Source organism: Helianthus annuus, chromosome 12 (genome assembly GCF_002127325.2).
Source record: "Helianthus annuus cultivar XRQ/B chromosome 12, HanXRQr2.0-SUNRISE, whole genome shotgun sequence".
In the NCBI taxonomy this organism is placed as follows: Eukaryota; Viridiplantae; Streptophyta; class Magnoliopsida; order Asterales; family Asteraceae; genus Helianthus; species Helianthus annuus.
The window spans coordinates 41,777,150-41,791,550 of record NC_035444.2 but is presented as its reverse complement, the minus strand read 5'-3'; the positions used below and the strand labels follow the sequence as shown (position 1 = coordinate 41,791,550).

At 33.5% G+C, this 14,401-nt stretch overlaps 1 pseudogene; it reads left to right on the top strand.

Moving 5' to 3' along the window:
* The first annotated feature begins 342 nt into the window (after positions 1–342).
* The window catches only part of LOC110892645, a 53,101-nt pseudogene continuing 39,042 nt past the window's right edge, over positions 343–14,401 (top strand).

Here is a 14,401-nt window from a genome sequence, read left to right as displayed (position 1 = left end):
AGTTTAGTTTGCTGTTTTGTGGAAATTCTTAGTTTCTAGGGTTTTGGATTTTGGTTGATAAGTACAGGTTATCAGATCGAATATATATTCGGTCATTAATTTTTTTTTTTTAAACAATTAAACAATATCATTCCGTATGAAAAAAGACAATTACAAAGCAATGGCATGTAGTCGGGCTGTTCAATCTGTTCAATCAATCGTTTTGTAATGATAGATTTGATTTTTAAAGTCGTTCCAATTTAGTCTACTGTTTTGCGGAAATGCTTAGATCGTTTCCAGGGTTTTGGATTTTGGTTGACCAGTTAATATTATCAGATCGAATGTAATTATATCTAGACTTCAATGTTGCAGCGTGAAGATGATGAGACGGTGGCTACAGAAGGATCTGAATCAACCGAAGGTACCATTTGATTCGTTAATTTGTTTAAAAGTATTGCATATATATGTCGGTTTAGCCTTGCTTGTATATGTATTTAAACTAGTACGGTTCGTTATAGTAGCGGTGCAAAAGAGACAAAAACAAATGCCGTTGGATATACAACATTACGAAATTATACTGGAACATTGAGAAAACCCGGAACATCAAGAAAACCATAACAACGAATTCCGATGTTATTCGGACGTTTAGTTCGTCATCGTAAAGAATAAAAAAATCAATTATATTTGACACATTCGATTTTGAATAAACGTGTAATTCATCAAAATGAAAAATGTTGTCGATAAACTTCAAAGTATAAAAATTTTGTGGTCAATTTATAAAAAGTGAAAACCATACTAATTGTAATGTTACATGAAAAAAACAAATCTTTGTGGTTAATCTGAAAAATGAAAAGTGTAAAAAAAAAAAAAAAACGTTTGTGATCAAACTTTCAAAGAAAAATCTTTGTGGTCAATTTTGAAAAAAAAAAAACTAAAGTTTACTATAGAGTTGATAAATTAAATGTGTATATATAGATTATGCATTCTAAGCTTCTTTCAGTAATTCTGTTGTATAGTTCATTAATGTTTGAATCCACAGTGTTTGATGATCATCCACCTGCACGGTTCATATGGGAAATAGAGAATTGTTCAGGATTCAAGGACAAATGTTTCTATACTGACTCCGTCATTGCTGGAGGATATAAATGGTATTATTACTGTATGCATTGACATGTCGTAATTTCTTGTTACATTGGGTTATTTGTGTATTAAATCCACTTCATGCTGTCTTCTGTTTGTGTAGGCGAGTACTCATATATCCGAATGGGAACAATGTGGAAGACCGCTTATCAATGTATCTTCATTCTGATGATTCCAGAACACTGCCACATGGTTGTAGCATATATGCTAAGTTCAGCTTGTCTGTGGTTAATCAGATGAATCATTCGTTAAACGTGAGGAATGGTAAGTGTTTATATTTGTTGTTTGCAAGGAGTACAAAGCTATCTAAAGGCCTGGAAAGGAAAACTTTGCACGTAATGTCGGCTAATGGTGTGAAATCTGTTTATATTGATTATGCTCTAAGAGAGAATAAGCCAGCGGACCTTACCGCTACAAGTACTGCTGCTGAGCAGATAGTCCATGATAAATGGACTAGGTGTAACCGCATGTCTCTCATGTTCATGAAGCAGTCCATTCATAACTCAATCAGAGGGGCCATTCCTGATTCTGAAGATGCTAAAACCTACTTGGCTTATGTGGAGGATCAATTCAAGGGAACATCAAAAGCACACGCCAGTACTCTTATCCTCAAGCTGGTGACAACTAAGTATGATGGGAGGAGCGGCATTCGCGAACACATCATGATGATGCATGACATGGCCAATAAGCTGAAGGGCCTAGAGATGGAGATCAGTGATGGTTTTCTTGTTCACTTCATCATCACTTCGCTTCCTTCGTCTTATGAAGCATTCAAGATCAATTACAACACTCAGAAGGACAAATGGACGATGAGTGAGCTGATCGCTATGTGCGTGCAGGAGGAAGAGCGTATGAAGATGGATCGCACTACTGATGTTGCCAACTTCACCACCTCCAGCTCAAAGAAGAGGAAGCACAATTATCAAAGAAAGGATGCTTCTAAGGTTCAAAAGCCAAATCCAAATCCTAATACAAGTGCACCTTCCAGCTCTAAGAACTCCTTAGGCAAACCCTATTGCAAGTTCTGTAAAAAGACAGGACATAAGCAAAAGGAATGCCCTGACTTCAAGGAGTGGCTGGCTAAGAAAAGTAACGATTTTTTCATGATACTTGAGTCCTTTAATTTAAATGTTCCTGCTAATTCTTGGTGGTTTGATTCTGGTTCTATGGTTCATGTTACCAATTCACTTCAGGGATTCCTTACAATCCGGAAGCTGGGAAGAAACCAAAGAACACTTAAAGTTGGAGATGATCGGGAATTAGAAGTGAAGGCCATAGGAACATTACAATTATTTTTGAAAACTGGTTTATGTATTAAACTTTATGATACCTTATATGTTCCTGAGGTAACTCGGAACCTTGTATCAGGACCAAAGTTAGACATGGACGGTTTTGTCGTTTCTCATGGTCATCGCAAACTCTCTATTCTCTATGATTCTGTTGTTTATGGTACTGGCATTCTGGATGGTGGTCTCTATAGATTAGAGCTAGATGATAATTTTTCCAAATCTTTGTTGTCATATAATATTAATGAATCACTCACAAAGATGAAACAGGTTCGAGACTTAGAGACTTCATCTATGTTGTGGCATCAACGTTTAGGCCACATCTCAAGAGAACGATTAAATCGTCTCGTAAAGGATGAAGTCTTACCTCCTCTCAATTTCACTGATTTTGGAACATGTGTCAAATGTCTTAAAGGCAAAATGACATTAGCAAATAAGAAAGGTGCCACTAGGAGCTCTAATGTATTAGAACTCATTCATACTGACATTAGTGGTCCTTACCAAATTGCTGGCATAACAGGACATACTTCATTTATCACTTTCATTGATGATTATTCTTGTTACATGTACTTGTATCTTATAAAGGAAAAGTCTGAATCTCTTACAACTTTTAAAGATTATATAGCTGAAGTTGAAAAGCAATTAGATCGTCAGATTAAAGTTGTGAGATCAGATAGAGGCGGTGAATATTATGGAAGACATACTGATGTGGGTCAAGCTCCTGGTCCATTTTATGAGTTTTGTAAGGGCCAGGGGATTGTGAACCAATACACCATGCCTGGTACACCTCAGCAGAACGGTGTCGCTGAACGAAGAAATCGTACCCTTATGAACATGGTACGCAGTATGTTAGCCAACACTAATTTACCATTATTCCTCTGGACTGAAGCGTTAAAAGCAGCTGTTCATATACTCAATAGAGTTCCTTCTAAGTCTGTCCCTAAAACTCCTTATGAACTTTGGATAGGAAGGAAACCGAGTCTTAAATATATGAAAGTATGGGGCTGCATTGCTGAAGCAAAACTCTATAATCATTTTCTAAGGAAACTTGACCCTAAAACAGTTACCTGCTTCTTTATCGGGTATCCTGATCATTCGAAGGGTTATCGTTTCTATTGTCCTTCCCATGTCACCCGTATTGTTGAAACCAAGCGTGCTGTGTTCTTGGAGGATTTCAAGGTCAGTGGGAGCAGTACCAACCCTTACGAAGAATTGCAAGAAGTACAAGACGTGGGGGAGGGGGGGGAGACTCGTCACTTATCATTACTCCGTTGACTCCTCTTGTACCCCATGAAACAACTGCACCTGAAACCACTGCACAAATTCCATCTCCACAATCAGAACCCATTATACCTCATAACGAAGGCACATCAAACACTCAAAACCAAGACAATGCTGAACCCGATAATCAACTCAGGAGGTCATCTAGGCAAAGAAGGCCTACTAATTGGGATGATTATGTTACCTACCTGACTGAAATGGATGCTGGAAAGCTCAATGATCCTATCTCTTATAATGAAGCCATTAGCAGTGATCAGTCTTCTGAATGGAACAAAGCAATGATTGATGAGCTTGAATCCATGAAGAAAAATGACGTTTGGGATTTAGTCGAATTACCCAATGGTGCCAAACCTGTAGGTTGTAAATGGGTGTTCAAAACAAAACTGGATCCGAATGGGAACGTTGAACGCTACAAAGCGAGATTGGTTGCAAAGGGCTACACTCAAAAAGAGGGAATCGACTATCAAGAGACCTTTTCACCTGTCTCTCGTAAAGATTCATTAAGGATTGTTATGGCCTTAGTAGCCCATTTTGATTTAGAGCTGCATCAGATGGATGTCAAAATTGCTTTCCTTAACGGAGACTTAGACGAAGATGTTTACATGAAACAACCTGAAGGCTTTAAACCTGAAGGTCAGGAGCATCTAGTCTGTAAGTTGAAGAAATCCATTTACGGGTTAAAACAAGCATCACGTCAATGGTACCTCAAGTTTGATGAAGTCATGAAGAGGCAAGGTTTTATAAAGAATCAAGTGGATCAATGCACCTACCTCAAGATGAGTGGGAGCAACTTTACTATACTTGTCCTTTACGTAGATGATATTCTATTGGCAAGTAATAGTTTAGACATGTTGTATGAGTCGAAGCGGTTACTCTCGCATAACTTCGACATGAAGGATCTCGGAGATGCTTCTTACCTCATTGGCATCGAAATTCACCGAGATAGACACAAAGGGATCTTAGGATTGTCCCAAAGGGCTTACATAGATCGTGTCCTTACACGTTACAACATGCAACAATGCAAACCCTCTGTCGCTCCAGTAGTTAAGGGAGATGTTTTCGGTTCATTCCAGTGTCTGACAACAGAGGTTGAAAAGGAGCAAATGAGCCAGATACCTTACGCGTCAGTAGTCGGGAGCCTGATGTATGCTCAAGTCTGTACTCACCCAGATATCGCTTATATTGCTGGAATGCTAGGTCGTTATCAGACTAATTCTGGCCTAGATCACTGGAAAGCAGCTAAGAAGGTCCTCAGATATCTGCAAGGGACGAAAGACTATAAACTGACTTATAAAAGAAGTGCTCATTTAGAAGTGGTAGGTTATTCTGATTCTGACTTTGCCAAATGCAAAGATGACAAGAAATCCACTTCGGGCTACAACTTTATGTTAGTAGGCGGGCCGATCTCATGGAAGAGTCATAAACAACAGTTAACTACAACTTCCACAATGATGGCAGAGTACATTGCTGTTTACAACGCAACCTGTCATGGAATGTTGCTTAGAAATCTGATCACTGGACTCAAAATCGTTAATTCCATTTCTAGACCATTGAAGCTTTACTGTGATAACTCAGCTCCCGTTAGTTTCTCGAACAGTAACAGTTCGACTGGAGCTGGTTTATATCTCGATACAAAATATTTGTTCGTACGTGAACGAGTTGAGGAAAATAATCTTTGTATCGAGTATATTAGTACTAAAGATATGCTTGCGGATCCGATGACTAAAGGTCTCCCACCTAAAGTTTTCGAAGAACATGTATCGAATATGGGACTTACTAAAGACCATGTTTAATGGCATATTGTACTAGCTTATGTTTTAATTAATAAAATTTCCTCAGTTTGTTTTTGTATGTCTCTAACATATGTTCTGCCGGTGTAATGACATATAGACAAATATAAATACAAATCAGACGCTAAAGGGCTTATACATATTTTGATCGTAACTATTAGGTTTTAAATTGAGGCTATAGTATGACTAATGGGGGGTCCTGAGTCGAATGATGATTCAACGGCTGTATTTCTCTGCTATAGTTCTTGGTTTAAGGCTAAAATGAGTGTTAACTCCTGGCCAGGCTTACCTAATACTCATGATAAATGATTACTCGGCTAAGTGGGGGAATGTGAGATTAAATATATTATTAATGTAATATTTAATCTTGTAGCCTTTATAATCATTTATATTATATTAGATCAAAATATATTAATAACCTATTAATAATTAGTTGGTAATTGTTGATGGACCATATTACCCTTATTAACTAATTAGGTTTCCTCTTGGGTGTATAAATAAGGGGATTATTAGAGAGTTTAAGGGTTAGACAAATTACACAATTACAAACCCTCATAACATCAAATTCGTATCTCTCCCCATAACCGAAATCAACCCTACTTTCGGTTTCTTCACCATCATCACCTTACACCCTAAGGAGGAACCAGATCATCCTGACAAGTATGTCGAACTCAATGGCTGCGTCTCTAACTGGATTCTCTACCGGCCTGCCTGCTGTAACAGGTATGTTATTCATGTTTTCCATTAAGTTTAAACAGAACTGATCAACAAATGAGTCTTTTCTTATGGAGATTAAAGAGCATCGCTACTCTGATTTGGCTACTGAAAGAGAGTTGAATGAGTGTTTTGCTGCTTTGCAATTTGGTAATCTAACATGAGAGCAAGTCTCAAGGCATTTGCAAGCAATGCCTTCAACTGCAGTTCGTGATTTGGTGTTGTTGTATAATGTGAAAGCATGGAACAAAGATGTGGAATTTATGGGTCAACTTAAAGATCTTCATTCACAAGTTGAGACTTCAATGAAATTTAAACTCAAGTTTCTTAATTCTTTTGAGTAGTTTTAAATGTTGTGTTTTTAATTTTTAATGCTTTAGGGATTAATGCACTGTTGTTCTCAATCTATGAAGATAAATTAATGTTCTGGTTAAGTAAATGAACAATTATGTGTCTTTCATATGTGTATGTTAAATAAACTGTATTTTTGCAACATGTCATTTGAAATTCAAAATTTTAATAGATTTTGATAAATTTAAAATTTTATATTTAACTGTGTTGTAAATACCAATATTTAGTAGGTTATTTCCTTACTTTTTTTTTGTTGGCAAATTTTGAGTAAATGACGCATAATTAGCAATTTAGTTCCTTAATTGAAATTGCATTAGTTAACGAAATTTTATAATGGGTAATAAGGATATTTTAGTGTTTACATTATAACCACAACCACAACCGTCGGTAAATCCCACTATCAAAGTCTTAGGGGCTGTTTGGTAGCCTCTTAATGAACATTTAGATGCTACCTCTTAATGGAACCATTAAAAATTTTACTAATGAGATGGTAGAAGAATGTGACATGTGATGATTTACCATTCAGAGGTTACCTCTTAACCATTCAGACTTGAGGTTACCTCTTATTCATTAAGAGGTAACCTCTTAATGACCATTTAGAGGTAACCTCATTAGTAAAGTTTTATTTTGATTCATGAGATTTATTAATTATTAATCTTGTATCACTTATCTGTATTAAATCTTTGGATGATTAATTTATATTTTCAATTTCAAGCATTCAAAAGCCATCATACATATTACCATAAAAATATTGAAAATAAATTTTTGAATATCATAAAACAAATCTTTTGTATCAATATTGAAGATTTCAATCATTGAGATGTTATTTAATTATTTTGAACAAATCAAAACGATGCTAACAAAAACAATGGTTTCTATAAAATTTTTGGTTGATATATTTAGTATTCTAATCAGAAAGAATTTGATACAACCTTATAAAAAAGGGTAGATGTTGATCCAATATTAAAAAAAATAAAAAAAATAAAGGTTTCGTATAATGTGGACTAGATTTTTTTATGTAGATTTCAGTAATTAATTATTAAGGTGTCGGTAATTAGTAATTTTTGCATGATCTCTAAATTTTAAATAAATATACTTGGGTTGTCTTCTATCCCAATAAATATGAGTATTATTAACATTGATCTCCTCACATGATCGCTATCGATAAACTAAAATGTTTACGATCTAGTGATGTTCATCTGCATATTCCTTGTGCCACCATGATCATATATTTATGCTTCTTTATTAACCCTGTTAAGTTGTAAATAAAATAGTTGAATTAGTTTGATTTGAGGATGTTAAATATTAACCCTGTTAAGTTGTAAGTAAAACTGTTTAATTATTTTGATTTGAGGAAGTTAATTTGCAATCTAGAGAGTATTATATGTGCTTTTAGAACTCATGAAAAACAATTAAATTCAATATCACAAAGTATCGAACTCAATTTTTATGGACTAAACAGTGCAATTGTATTAGGTATATTTGCTTGTATTGGTGGTAAGATATAAATGATGTATGTAGTAGATTTCATTTTGTATAGTTTATAATTTAAATGGATTTAGTGATGTTATAAGATTAAATATTTGGTTACACGTTTATTTATGCATAAACCAATTGTATTCTTAAGAAATTAAAGAACGCTTTAAACGATATTAATGTTGGTTAATGTTAAAAATTAAAATCATTAAATATCATTTTCCCATTATGTTGGTTAATGCTTAGAAATTAAAATCATTAAATATCATTGAATTCATTTCTTTATTAATTTTAATTATATTGTTAATTATGTTATGAATACATCATTAAGACATCCTTAACTCCTATGTTATGAATACATCATTAAGAGTGACTATGTTATGATTACATCATTAAAAAGTGATAGTGACTCTCCATTATAACGTTTGTTGGAGATGAAATTGTAGTATACAATAGTTGACAGATTATTATACTATGAAAAAATCTGTTTAGTATTTAATATGTTCATGTACATTCACTTCTGATGTGTAAAACTTATATTTAACATATAAATTTTAATGTGATTGTTCATAACAATTTAACTAGAAATACAATATGATAAGTATATGTTTATAGTGTTCTTATTTGATATATAAGAATAAGAAATTTGATGCTTTATATGGCATTACATGAGATGTTATCATATAATTTTTAATCCGTTTGATGACAAGTTATAGCTATATTTTAGTAGTAAAAAAAATCATATATTGATTTACTCATCTTTCTTTATAAATGTTATCTTACTATTAATCAAGATGTATGATTTTATTGTGTCTTTCATCATATATCAACTTTGTCCTTTATAGAACACCACTAATTTGAAAGCTAACGCACACGATGTCGATAAATTAGAGCATAACCTATAATAATAGGCTTATCACTATTGCAATTTATTGCGTCTTTTATATGCGTTAATTTATGTAGATGCTATGTTAAATAAAAAAAATATATATATTTCTTACAAGTGATGAAAAGCAATATTATTTCATAAGGTTGTGTCATAAGTCATTTCTTATAGTGACATAATATAAAGTGATGCATTGTATAATCATCACCTTTACATATTACCATAAACATTTTTAATAGTGTTCTTGATATATTTTAATATTCAATCATGAAAGTAAGGCAAATTAATTATATGTATTTTATTATATTGTATTTGATGAGAAGACATCTTATATCAATTGTATATTGTACAATTTGACTTTGTACATTAATATGCCATTGTTTATGTATATAAACAGTCTTCAATGAAGCAGCTAAATTTAAAGTTGTGTATATGATCACACGTTATAAACATGATTGAATAGTGATCAAGATTTATTTATAATATGACATTCAAAGTTTCAAACTGATCCAGTAGTATCAGTTTATTATATAGGTCCTGAAGTATCTATTTAATATCATCCTGAAGTATGTTATTAACTGTGTATAATAAATAATAATATATATATCTGAGGGGGAGTGTTATAAATACAGATATTATCCCTCCTAATTCTTCTCCTAAGTAGTTATGTTTTCAGTTACATTTTGACTATATCACTGTGTATATATATGTGGTTGATAAATGAAATAGAACACTTATTGTAAATTTATTGATGCTTGTAAGATTTTGGACTGATAAATCTTAATGATTCGGTCATATAATTGATGTTATGTGGTGAAAAGATTAGTTATACATGTGGAATAAAACAATTTCCACTTGTCAAACCTCAAATGCGCTCTTGATATATAAGGTTTGAAACAGTCACCATCAAAGTTGTCTGACTCTATTCCATTCCTTGAAGAGAATGTGATGAGAAAAATATATATCATAATCCATTGAGCAAAACAATTTCCATTGTCAAATATTATTAATTGTTAAAGAATATATATACAGTTGGAAACAACAAGCATGAAAGTTCTGTGATTCTAATCCATTCCCTAATATGAATGTGATGATGATTAATTCAAAGGTTATGATCATATACATAACTAAGAAAATTGTAATGATACCACCATGAATGTTGTATGGGAGTATAGCAAATATGGCCAGAAGACTATATTAGAAGTTAATAGAAATGATACTAATTTTCCACAATATTCCATTAAATCAAATATGGTGAGTAACCAGAAGTTACTAGAATATTTATACGTTCACCACATGGCATGACCAAATAGGTCATCAAGATAGCATCATGATATGCTAAACAATCAAACATGCTAACCGGCACCTTAGCACCTCTAAGTAATCTAAAAACATTGCTCCCAAAATGCCTTATCATATGTCTAGTTAGTTTTTTTTGTGGCAAATAATTTTTTATGCCTTCCAAACAATAAACTCCTATAAACAATCCCTTTTATATGGGACCATTGAAATGTACAATAATGTGGATTGTAGCATTCATACATGGTTACATGTGAGTTTTTAGCTACCCGTATGTAGCATATGCCCAACACTATGAAACGTTGTTTTTTTTTTTTGACATGGTTTAACACTGTTCTTTGACAACCCAACTTTAGGGACCATTGTTGGGCACAATGTGAAATATAGTGAGAGGCATACGTAGTCGAGACGAAATTCGTCGATTGATTATATCATTTCAAAACCAACTGCTTATCACAAATACTCCCCATTACAACTGGTCTCGTGAAGAGAACCAAGTTTCCATTTTTTTATATATTTTGTTGTACAGCCTATGTACCAATAACACCACCATAACATATAAAATGGTATATGTACATCGTATTCCCAGTCTTAGGGGGAGACAAGAAAATGAAAGACTGGTAACATAAAAAAATGCATCATACTATATATCGACTCCTGAAGTGGTCAATGCAAATCTGAAGTCCAAAAGAAAGAGCGTGTATTTGCAAATAATAACAAATGAAATACAAGATGCATTCACTAACACAAATAAGGTGACAAAGTCACATATACCAGCTTAAACTTATTTGCTCGAATGGAAGTACTCACAAAATGATTATCATATTAATAAATTGTGAGAGATAAATCGGTTCCAAAAAGATAAAACCCACAAACACAAAAAGAGCAGAGTAACGCAGTTGGTGTAACCCCAAAAGAGGTGGCACATAAAACACCATAAGTGGTTGCATACAAAACCCCAGAAGTGGTTTCGTACTAAACCTTAAAGAAGGTTGTTGTCAAAACCCCAAAAGAAGCTAATGGAGTTCTAAACGAAACTCTAGTACCAAACAAATATGAGATCGCGATGAATTATGTACAAAATAAGTACAATATGGAACCGTAATGAAACACGTGTAAAATGATATATTTGATTATGCTATAGCAATAGATGTAATCGATGAAAAAAAGGATTACGTATATAGAAAGTGTGCAAGAGTGTACGCACACAAATAGCTAAAATGGCTACATGACTTAAGGTTGAACTAAATTTGCTCGACAAACTAAACGTTTTCGAACCAGCAGTTCGAACACCCATAGACGTCAAACCAGTAGGTTATAAATGGGTGTCTTTAAATAAAAGGAAACGTAGATAATCTACGATGTATGGCACACGTTTTAACATAAAGATTTTTCCCAAATCCCAGCAGTTGATTACGAGGAAACGTATACCCCTGTAGTGGATACGATAATCTTTAGATGTTTAAGCGGCCTCACAATCTCAGAATGACTTCAGATAAAACAACTTATGGATGTCATCACCGTATACATGTATGAGATAATTGCAAATGACATCTGTATGAAAACCCCCTGAAGGATTAAAAATGCTCAAAGCATTATGAAACAATAACCCCATAGGTGTTATATATATGAATCTTAAAGGAAACTACTCGTATGTGATACAGTCGACTATACTCTGAAAAGAGAGGTATAATTTTGATAAAATGAGCTACATCTGTTTAAACAAGATTTCACTCTTACAGTGATAATGTAAACATCATCGAGAGGGAACTCTCAAAATAAAGAGGAAAATTTTGAATGACCTTTACAAAGTGTAGTTATTCTCGACCTATAGTTTCGAGTATATATATACTATTTTTGCTCATCAATCTGACTACATCTAGAAGATGTTATATAAAAAAAGCTCATTCGTTGAGTACATGAACGATTGTCTGATCGCTTGACATAGAAAAAATATTCTTATCAACCCCAAGAAAGGGATCTTGAACTACTTAGTCAAAAAGTACCATGGCTAAAGTGCAATTGTGCGTTAACTTAACTTTCTAGCTATGCATGATAATATATATTTTTTATTTGAATTTATCAACATGATATAGCACATGTCCAATGAGGAGACATTTGAATGGCAAAGCAGATATGTCGATACCCTAAAGGTAAGAATGATATGTGTCTATATCTTACTAACCCATGAAAGCTAGTTCTGTTAGTCTTGTAGATATAAAGAATGTAACACAAATAGTCTTGGATCTTACGGTATTTGTTCGCAAGAGGAAGCATTAGAAGTCTCACAAGAAGATTTTACAATATTACTCAATATAAAAGATTGCACTTCAAGGCATCAAACGATAAATCATTCTACAAAAGTTTTGAGCAACTTTCGAGGATGATGGACACACTTTACTTAAAGGATACATATTATAATGAGGGGGAGATTTATTCAAGTTGCACTCTTTTTCCCTTAACTAAGTTTTATCCCAATGGGTTTTCTTAGTAAGGTTTTTAATGAGGCAACATACCTGATCCAGAAGTATTAGGGGGAGACAATACGCGCTGCACTCTTTTTTTTCCTTAGCTATGGTTTTATCCCACTGGGTTTTCCTAGCAAGGTTTTTAACGAGGCAGCATCACCTAGCGTATTAAGCGAACAATAGACTATTATATTTCAACATGTGGATAGTCAAGGGGGAGTGTTATGAATGCATCATAATGTAGTGAATGAATGCATCATAATGTGGTGACTCTCCACATATGTAACCTCCATATATTTATTACCTTTGTATTGATGTTAAGCCTCTATAAATAGAGTTTGATGTAATTGGTATATACACTTAATGAATAAGAATGGGTTCTCCTATTCTCTTTCTCTCTTACTTTTTATAATACTTGTTCTTTATGTTTATAGTTATACGTTGGTTGCTAGTATGTCGTTGTTTCACAACAGTCATTTCTATTTCTATTATTTTTTAAATTTTAAGAACAAAAAAGAACGACCGGTCTATATTGCTTTTCAGTGTTCTCAAAACCCCATTGGTTCTTTTAGGATCCCTATACTATATACATACATGTTCCATCAATAAATGATTAAAAAGTTTGTTCGTGAAGGACGTGGTGCTTGATGAACTCATAGTAGCATCATTTCTGTTCCGCTGATGGGGAAAACGTAAATGCTCTATGTAACGCTACTGGGTTTAAAAGTACAACATTAATAGGAATAGTTGCTAAAAGCCACTTTGGTTCTCCAACAAGAACAAGAGTGAGTGCATTCGTAGAGCAACATTAGAGCTCAATATATGAATTATTAGTTCTCAAGTAATTCATGTTTTTAATGCCAACAATGAATAACTAATAAATAACATCATCCTTCAAGTTTAATGATGTAGTTTCATAAGAAGATCAAAGTAAACCACATAATTCGATGATGTTTATCTTAGAGCTGAACAAAGTGAAAATAACTAGGAAGGATGAAAGCTACTATTCATTCAAAGGAGGTCATTTTTTTTATTCTGATTTACACCAAATAAAGGATCAAAACCATATGTAAAAAAACCAGTCTTTAGAGCATTCAAGCCTATATGCTAAAGAAACTCTAAACACTTATATTCTAGCATGAAAGGATAAATGAAGGCCCATATTTTGATCTTGAACAACAATGATTTCTTGTAATACATGATACAGTGAGTGTGGAATTCAAACTATAACACCAAGCAAGCAATGTAATGAACAAGAACACAATGATATACTCAATAAACTTCCTTGTATTGATTTTGGCACGCTCAAAACTCTCAAAACCCTTCTCAAAACCCTACGTTCTAAAAGACAACTGCTGTATATATATACTACTCAACAACATTCCAAGCGACAACCAATTTGTCACTTAGATTATCCAAACAACAACCAATGTCGTCTAGTTGAAGCCAAGTGACAACCAATGTCATCTAAATAACAACCAATGTTGTTTAGATGAAGGCTTGCTTGAATCAGATTATCCAAGTCAAACAACAGGAAGATGTCGTTTGACTTTGGTCACATTCATAAAAATCAAACAAAACAAAACTTAACTTGTTTAAACAAAGACCAAAAGCTATACATCAAAACTAATCACCGGCTACAGACAAAAAGTGCATTAACAATAATAGATATAATGCATACATTTAAGGGGAACTACAAGTGGAGGGGGAAAATTACAAGACCATATAAAA